The sequence below is a fragment of the Triticum dicoccoides genome, chromosome 1A, assembly GCF_002162155.2.
Source record: "Triticum dicoccoides isolate Atlit2015 ecotype Zavitan chromosome 1A, WEW_v2.0, whole genome shotgun sequence".
Taxonomy (NCBI): Eukaryota; Viridiplantae; Streptophyta; class Magnoliopsida; order Poales; family Poaceae; genus Triticum; species Triticum dicoccoides.
Window position 1 is genome coordinate 280,001,198 of NC_041380.1, and position 10,516 is coordinate 280,011,713.

Sequence of the window (10,516 nt, forward strand, 5' to 3'; positions counted from 1 at the left end):
AGGCACACATCAGGTGCGGTACTCAGCATGGCATACCGTATAGAGCCTATGACAAGAGCATAGGGGACGACCTTCGTCCTTCCTCTTTCTTCTGCCATGGTCAAGCTTTGAGTCTTACTCCACTTCACACCTTACAACTCAGGTAAGAACCCCTTCTTTGACTGATCTATTTTGAAATCCTTCAAAAACATGTCAAGGTGTGCGTTCTTTGAAAGTATCATCGGGCGTTTTGATCTATCTCTATAGATCTTGATGCCCAATATGTAAGCAGCTTTATCTAGGTCTTCCTTTGAAAATCACTCTTCAAACAACTGTTTATGCTTTTCAGAAATTCTACATCATTTCAAATCAACAATATGTCATCCACATATACTTATCAGAAATGTTGTAGTGCTCCCACTCACTTTCTTGTAAATACAAGTTTCTAGCAAACGTTGTATAAACCTAAAAGCTTTGATCACTCCATCAAAGCATATATTCTGATTCCGAGATGCTTTCTCTAGTCCATAGAAGGATCGCTGGAGCCAGCATAACTTTTAGCATCCTTAGGATCGACAAAACCCTTTATTGTATCACATACAACTTTTCTTATGAAAAACTGGTAAGAAAACTTGTTTTGACATCCATCTGTAAGATTTCATAATCGAAAAATACAACTAATGCTATCATAATTCCGACGGACTCAAGCATCGCTGTGGGTGAGAAATTCTCATCGTAGTCAACTCCTTGAACTTGTGAAAAGACTCTTTCCCACAAGTCGAGCTTCATAGACGGTAACATTACCGCCCATGTCTGTCTTCTTCTTAAAGATCCATTTATCTCAATGGCTTGACGATCATCGGGCAAGTCCACCAAAGTCCATACTTTGTTCCGATATATGAATCCTATCTCGGATTTCATGGCTTCTAATCATTTGTCGGAATACGGGCCCACCATCACTTCTCCATAGATCGTAGGTTCATTGTTGTCTAACAACAAGATGTCTAAGATAGGATTACCATACCACTTAGGAGTAGTACATATCCTTGTCGACCTACGAGGTTTGATAGCAACTTGATCCGAAGCTTCATGATCACTATCATTAACTTCCTATTCAACAGACGTAGGTGCCACAGAAAACATCTTTCTGTGTTGCATCATTCTCTGGTTGAAATAAAGGTTCGACAACTTCATCAAGTTCTATCTTCCTCCCACTCAATTCTTTCGAGAGAAACTCCTTCTCGAGAAAGGACCCGTTCTTAGCGACAATCAATTTGCCCTCGGATCTGAGATAGAAGGTATACCGAACTGTCACCTTTGTGTATCCTATTAAGATGTGTTTGTCCGCTTTGGGTTCGAGCTTCTCCGGCTGAAGCCTTAAGCATCGTAGCCCCAAACATTAAGAAACGACAACTTTGGTTTCTTGGCAAACCAATGTTCATATGACGCCGTCTCAACGGACTTAAATGGTGTCCTATCTAAAGTGAATGCAGCTGTCTCTAACGCATAACCTCAAAATGAAAACGGTAGATTGATAAGAGACATCATAGATCGCACCATATCTCATAAGGTTCGATTACGACGTCCGGACACACCATAACCCAGTGGTGTTCCAAGTGGCTTCAACTATGAAACAATTCCACAATGTCTTAAGTGTTTGCCAAACTCATAACTCAGCTATTCTCATTAATCAGATCGTAGGAATTTGATTTTCCTGTTATGATGATTCTTAACTTCACTCCAAAATCGCTTGAACTTTTCAAACGCTTCAGACTTGTGCTTCGTCAAGTAAATATACCTATATCTACTCAAATCGTCAGTGAAGATGAGAAAATAGCGATATCCACCGCACGCTTCAAGTCTCATTGGATCACACACATCAGCATGTATGATTTCCAACAAGTCACTTGCCTGTTTCATTGTACCTGAAAGCGGGGTCTTAGTCATTCTGCCCATGAGGCATGGCTCACATGTGTCAAGCGATTCAAAATCAAGTGACTCCAAACATCCATGGAGTTTCTTCATGCATCTTACGCCAATATGACCTAAGCGGCAGTGCCACGAGAAAGTGGTACTATCATTATTAACTCTACATCTTTTGGCGTGAACATGTGTATTACCACGACCGAGATTCAATGAACCATTCACATAGGGTGCATGACCATGAAAGGTATCATTCATGTAAATAGAATAACCATTATTCTCTAACTTAAATGAATGACCGTATTGCAATGAACATGATCTAATCATATTCATGCTCAACATAGACACCTGATAACATTTATCTAGGTTCAATACTAATCCCGAAGGCGGATGGAGCGTGCGATGGTGATCTCATCAACTTTGGAAACACTTCCAACACACATCATCACCTCGCCCTTAGCCAGTCTCCGTTTAGTCCGTAGCTTTTGCTTCAAGTCACCAGTAATAGCAACTGAACCGGTATCCAATACCCAGGTGCTACCGGGAGTACTAGCGAGGTACACATTAATAACACATATATACTTTGTTGAAGTTGCCAGCCTTCTTATCTACCATGCATTTGGGGTAATTCCGCTACCAGTGACCGTTCCCCTTACAATAGAAGCACTTAGTCTCGGGTTTGGGTTCAACCTCGGGTTCCTTCACTGGAGCGGCAACTGGTTTGCCATCCATGAAGTTTCCCTTCTAGCCCTTGCCCTTCTTGCAACCAGTGGTCTTGTTAAACCATCAACACTTGATGCTCCTTCTTTGATTTCTACCTTTTGCGGTCTTAAGCACCGCGAACAGCTCCGGGATCAACTCCATCCCTTGCATGTCATAGTTCATCACGAAGATCTAGTAGCTTAGTGATAGTGGCTAGAGAACTCTATCAATCACTATTTTATCTGGAAGTTTAACTCCCACTTGATTTAAGTGATTGTAGCACCCAGACATTCTGAGCACATGCTCACTAGCTGAGCTATTCTCCTCCATCTTGTTGGCTAAAGAACTTGTCAGAGGTCTCACACCTCTCAACATGGGCATGAGCCTGAAATCCCAATTTCAGCTCTTGGAACATCTCATATGTTCTATGGCGATTAAAACGTCATTGGAATCCCGATTCTAAGCCGTAAAGTATGGTGCACTAAACTACCAGGACGTGTTTGTCAGGTGTTCACAACATCCACAGACGACGTTGTAGGGGTTTGCACATCGAGCGGTGCATCAAAGACGTAAGCCTTCTGTGTAGCAGTGAGGACACTCCTCAGACTACGGACCTAGTCCGCATCATTGCTTACAATATCTTTCAACTTAATCTTTCTCTAGGAACGTATTGAAACAGGGAGCTACAACGTGAGCTATTTATCTACAACATACTTGCAAAGACAATTTAGACTATGTTCATGATAATTGAGTTCACCTAATGAACTCCCACTCAGATAGACATCCCTCTAGTCATCTAAGTGAAACATGATCCGAGTCAACTAGGCCGTGTCCGATCATCACGTGAGACGGACTAGTCAACATCGGTGAACATCTTCATGTTGATCGTATCTTCTATACGACTCATGCTCGACCTTTCGGTCTTCCGTGTTCCAAGGCCATGTCTGTACATGCTAGGCTCGTCAAGTCAACTTAAGTGTTTTTGCTGTGTAAATCTGGCTTACACCCGTTGTATTCGAACGTTAGAATCTATCACACCCGATCATCATGTGGTGCTTCGAAACGACGAACCTTCGCAATGGTGCACAGTTAGGGGGAACACTTTCTTGAAATTTGTAGTGAGGGATCATCTTATTTAAGCTACCGTCGTTCTAAGCAAATAAGATGTAAAACATGATAAACATCACATGCAATCAAATAGTGACATGATATGGCCAATATCATTTTGCTCCTTTTGATCTCCATCTTCGGGGCTCCATGATCATCGTTGTCACCGGCATGACACCATGATCTCCATCATCATGATCTCCATCATTGTGTCTTCTTGAAGTTGTCTCGTCATCTATTACTTCTACTACTATGGCTGACGCTTTAGCAATAAAGTAAAGTAATTACATGACGTTTATGTTGACACGCAGGTCATAAATAAATTAAGACAACTCCTATGGCTCCTGCCGGTTGTCATACTCATCGACATGCAAGTCGTGATTCCTATTACAAGAACATGATCAATCTCATACATCACATATATCATTCATCACATCCTTTTGGCCATATCACATCACAAGGCATATGCTGCAAAAACAAGTTAGACGTCCTCTAATTGTTGTTGCAAGTTTTTACGTGGCTGCTATAGGTTTCTAGCAAGAATGTTTCTTACCTACGCGAAAACTACAATGTGATATGCCAATTTCTATTTACTCTTCATAAGGACCCTTTTCATCGAATCCGATCCGACTAAAGTGGGAGAGACAGACACCCGCTAGCCACATTATGCAACTAGTGCATGGCAGTCGGTGGAACCAGTCTCACGTAAGAGTACGTGTAAGGTCGGTCCGGGCCGCTTCATCCCACGATGCCGCCGAATCAAGATAAGACTAGTAACGGCAAGTAAATTGACAATATCGACACCCACAACTGCTTTGTGTTCTACTCGTGCATAGAAACTACGCATAGACCTGGCTCATGATGCCACTATTGGGGAATGTAGCAGAAATTCAAAATTTTCTACGCATCACCAAGATCAATCTATGGAGTAATCTAGCAACGAGGGGAAGGAGAGTGCATCTACATACCCTTGTAGATCGCTAAGTGGAAGCGTTCAAGTGAACGGGGTTGATGGAGTCGTACTCGTCGTGATCCAAATCACCGATGATCCTAGTGCCGAACGGACGGCACCTTCGCGTTCAACACACGTACAGCCCGGTGATGTCTCCTACGCCTTGATCCAGCAAGGGGAGAAGGAGAGGTTGGGGAAGACTCCATCCAGCAGCAGCGCGACGGCGTGGTGGTGGTGGAGGAGCACGGGACTCCAGCAGGGCTTCGCCAAGCACTACGAGAGATGAGGAGGAAGAGGGGTAGGGCTGCGCCAACAGGGAGATTGAATCGTGTGTTGGGCTGCCCCTTTGCTCAAGTATATATAGGGGAAGGGAAGGGGCTGCGCCCCCACCTAGGGTTCCCTCCCTAGGGGTGGCGGCAGCCCCTAGATCCCATCTGGGTGGCGGCCACAAGGGGGAGAGGGAGAGGCGCACCTGGGGTGGGCCTTAGGGCCCATCTGCCCTAGGGTTTGCCCCCTTCCCCTCTTGGAGGCGCCTTGGGCCTTGGTGGGAGGCGCCCCAGCCCACCTAGGGGCTGGTTCCTTCCCACTATTGGCCCATGTAGGCCTCCGGGGCTGGTGGCCCCACCTGGTGGACCCCCGGACCCCTCCGGTGGTCCCGGTACACTACCGGTGATGCCCGGAACACTTCCGGTGGCCAAAACCATACTACCTATATATTAATCTTTACCTCTGGACCATTCCGGAACTCCTCATGACGTCCGGGATCTCATCTGGGACTCCGAACAACATTCGGTAACCGCGTGCATACTTTCCCTATAACCCTAGCGTCATCGAACCTTAAGTGTGTAGACCCTACGGGTTCGTGAACCATGCAGACATGACCGAGACAACTCTCCGGCCAATAACCAACAGCGGGATCTGGATACCCATGTTGGCTCCCACATGTTCCACGATGATCTCATCGGATGAACCACGATGTCAAGGACTTAATCAATCCCGTATACAATTCCCTTTGTCTAGCGGTACGATACTTGCCCAAGATTCGATCGTTGGTATCCCGATACCTTGTTCAATCTCGTTACCGGCAAGTCTCTTTACTCGTTCCATAACACATCATCCCATGATCAACTCCTTGGTCACATTGTGCACATTATGATGATGTCCTACCGAGTGGGCCCAGAGATACCTCTCCGTTTACACGGAGTGACAAATCCCAGTCTCGATTCATGCCAACCCAACAGACACTTTCGGAGATACCTGTAGTGAACCTTTATAGCCACCCAGTTACGTTGTGACGTTTGGCACACCCAAAGCACTCCTACGGTATCCAGGAGTTGCACAATCTCATGGTCTAAGGAAATGATACTTGACATTAGAAAAGCTTTAGCATACGAACTACACGATCTTTGTGCTAGGCTTAGGATTGGGTCTTGTCCATCACATCATTATCCTAATGATGTGATCCCGTTATCAACGACATCCAATGTCCATGGTCAGGAAACCGTAACCATCTATTGATCAACGAGCTAGTCAACTAGAGGCTTACTAGGGACATGGTGTTGTCTATGTATCCATACATGTATCTGAGTTTCCTATCAATACAATTCTAGCATGGATAATAAATGATTATCATGAACAAGGAAATATAATAATAACCAATTTATTATTGCCTCTAGGGCATATTTCCAACATTGTGATGGGTACTTGGTATGTTGACTTTTGCGTAGACTCCCCGGCAACGACGCCAGAAATCCTTCTTGCTACCTCTTGAGCACTGCGTTGGTTTTCCCTTGAAGAGGAAAGGGTGATGCAGCAAAGTAGCGTAAGTATTTCCCTCAGTTTTTGAGAACCAAGGTATCAATCCAGTAGGAGGCTACGCGCAAGTCCCTCGTACCTGCACAAAACAAATAACTCCTCGCAACCAACGCGATAAGGGGTTGTCAATCCCTTCATGGTCACTTATGAGAGTGAGATCTGATACATATGATAAGATAATATTTTTGGTATTTTTATGATAAAGATGCAAAGTAAAATAAAAGCAAAGTAAAAAAAACAAAGGAAATAACTAAGTATTGGAAGATTAATATGATGAAGATAGACCCGGGGGCCATAGGTTTCACTAGTGGCTTATCTCAAGAGCATAAGTATTTTATGGTGGGTGAATGAATTACTGTTGAGCAATTGACAGAATTGAGCATAGTTATGAGAATATCTAGGTATGATCATGTATATAGGCATCACGTCTGAGACAACTAGACCGACTCGTGCCTGCATCTACTACTATTACTCCACTCATCGACCGCTATCCAGCATGCATCTAGAGTATTAAGTTCATGAAAACAGAGTAACTCCTTAAGCAAGATGACATGATGTAGAGGGATAAATTCATGCAATATGATAAAAAAACATCTTGTTATCCTCGATGGCAACAATACAATACGTGCCTTGCTGCCCCTACTGTCACTAGGAAAGGACACCGCAAGATTGAACCCAAAGCTAAGCACTTCTCCCAATGCAAGAAAGATCAATCTAGTAGGCCAATCCAAACTGATAATTCGAAGAGACTTGCAAAGATAACCAACCATACATAAAAGAATCCAGAGAAGATTCAAATATTGTTCATAGATAATCTTGATCATAAACCCACAATTCATCGGTCTCAACAAACACACCACAAAAAGAAGATTACATTGAATAGATCTCCACAAGAGTGGGGAGAACATTGTATTGAGATCCAAAAAGAGAGAAGAAGCCATGTAGGTAATAACTATGGACCCGAAGGTCTGAGGTAAACTACTCACACTTCATTGGAGAGGCTATGGTGTTGATGTAGAAGCCCTCCATGATGGATGCCCCCTCCGGCGGAGCTCCGGAACAGGCCCCAAGATGGGATCTCGTGGATATAGAAAGTTGCGGCAGTGGAATTAGGGTTTTGGCTATGTATCTAATTGTTTGGGGGTACGTAGGTATATATAGGACGAAGGAGTACGTCGGTGGAGGAATAGGGGGCCATGAGGGTGGAGGGCACGCCTGGGGGGTAGGCGCGCCTCCCTACCTCGTGGCTTCCTCCTTTATTTCTTGACATAGGGTCCAAGTCTCCTGGATCATGTTCATTCCGAAAATCACGTTCCCGAAGGTTTCATTCCGTTTGGACTCCGTTTGATATTCCTTTTTTGCGAAACTCTGAAATAGGCAAAAAACAACAATTCTGGGCTGGGCCTCTGGTTAATAGGTTAGTCCCAAAAATAATATAAAAGTGGATAATAAAGCCCAATAATGTCCAAAACAGTAGATAATATAGCATGGAGCAATCAAAAATTATAGATACGTTGGAGACGTATCAGGCACGTATCCATTGTTGGTCTAATGCTCACAGTTCGAATAAATAATCCATTTGAGATATTGGTTCCCAATTATTAATGATCTCCCGTTTGTAATTAAATAAAGATTACATCAAAACTAGCCTCAGTACAATGTCACTTTGTATTGGTGTCCATATGACAACACGATAAGTTTCATGAACTCCAAATAAGTTGTGGATGTACTAGAGTTTAAAAATCAAGATTCTCAATGTTTGAAAATTGTTGCACGGGGAGTAAACATGCACCCAGTGAGACACATTTTGCAATCCATTTAGGTGCACTGTCATGTGTGCATGTAACTCGAATTTGATTTTGCACATTATACCCGTAGAAAATCAATCAATTAATGTACTAAAATGTCTTAATGATCTCGGTGATTTTTTCGAAATTAAAACGTCCCTCCTTTGGTAACATATGTTCACTGCGGGATAATTAATTTAACATGCATCGTAGTTGCGATGGATTCGCGGTGTGTGTGTGGGTGTGTGCGTCTGGGGGTGGCGAGTGGCTCGCAGTACACTACTAGTTGTGAGCCACCGTGTGGGTTGGCTGTTTTGTTAGGCAGGATGGTGCCACATCAGAGTCGTGAATTCGTTATTTAAAATGTTACACAACCCTTTCATACATACATGTTTTAGCCACATGCAGTCGATGGTTGTCCTACATGACACTCGATACTCGTGTGTGACGCTTTCTGTGGGCCCGCGAGGTCGTCGTCCATCACTTTGACGAATAGCCGACAATGAGGTTAATTTGACCAGCAAGGTAGAATCTTTTTTTTTGTGTTATGGTGGTATATAGTATGCGTCGAAAAGGTGGGAGGGGACTAGCATATATACTATACGTATGCGTCCGTGAACAAGTACACCTCACTCAGTGTCAGGACTTTTCAGTGTTCGAGGCACGTGCCACATCAAAATTGTAAAATTGGCTATTCAAACATCACACGACACCTCTTTGGGCCACATGCATGCACGCGGTGGTTATCCTAGCTAGGACACTCACGTGTGACGCTTCCATCTGTGGGCCCACGAGGCCATCCTTGGTGCAGGCATGCATCACTTTGACCTACCTCGGGAGAGGTTAATTAATTTCACAATCAATGAGGATTCTTTTGGGTTGTACATATTACGATGGGAGCATATAGTATGCGGTGAAGAGGGGGGAAGGGGACCATCATATGTAGTACGCTTCATGAACCTCGCTCTGTGTGGGTGCATGGTTTACGGTTTTTGAGGCATGTGGCACATCAAAGTTGTGCATTTTGGGTATTCAACATATATATGTTTGGCCCACATGCAAAGCGGTGGTGTTTGTCCTCTCGCACCCACTTAAGCGATTATCAGTGATATTGATGCTTTCCATCTGTGGGCCCGCTTGGTCCATCACTACTTTTTGCCTGACAACAAGAGAGGTTAATTTGACTTAGGAGGGGATTATTTTTTTGCTTGTAATATGGTATATATATAGGTCATGCTCTAGGATGACACGCATGATACAGTTTGAGCACACACACATGCATGTGTATGCATGAATCCCTCCCATCGAGTCGAAGTGGCTAGTACAACGACACGTCATGAACCGATCTCGCTCTATGTGGGGAGCTAGTGTACGATTTTTGACGCACGCGGCACATCAATGTTGTGAAATGGTATTCAAACATGCATGCACACATCACCTCCATACATATGCATGTAGTGGTTGCCTTCGAACGGTACACTCCCTCGCGTGGTTATCGGCGAAAAGCCTATATATTCATGGGCCCGCGTGGACATCCATGATCACCTTGACCAACAACAAGATAGGTTACCATGGCGGATTCTTCATTTAGTTCGTGTTATCGTAGTATAGGTCATGGTGAGATTCAGACCTAATTAATTTTGAGTGCATATACTATGCATGCATGCATGCATGAATCCCCGTCGTTGGCTTGAAGTGTGGTGTAACATACATATGCATCGTCAACCTAACCCTCACTCGATGTCGGGATTTCTAGTTTGAAATCATGGTGACACATCAAAGTTGTTCCATTGTTACTCAAAAACACACCTCTCCATACATATGTTTGGGCCACACGCATGTAGTGGTTGTCTTCGGGGACTAGCTACTTGGGTGATTATTGGAGGGCTAGCCTATCTCAGGGTCGCATGGACAGCCATCACTTTGACCAACAACAAGAGAGAGGTTTTACGACCATGGTGGATTATTCTTGGTCCGTTTTATGATCCATCTTGGTGAGATATGCCTCTCTGGCCTGCCTACTGAAAGTGTGGGGGGCTGCTACCGCACTTTGCTAGGTGAACCTCGGTTGGGGGGCATGCATTCATAGCTTAGGATTCCCTTCGTGGTGACACGAGGGGGCTGCTAGCTATTTCACACTTTCCTAGGTGAACCTCAGTTGAGGGGGCATGCATTCATAGTTTAGGATTCCCTTCGTGCCGACACGAGGGAGGGGGGCTTCTAGCTACATCACACTTTGCTAGGTGAACCT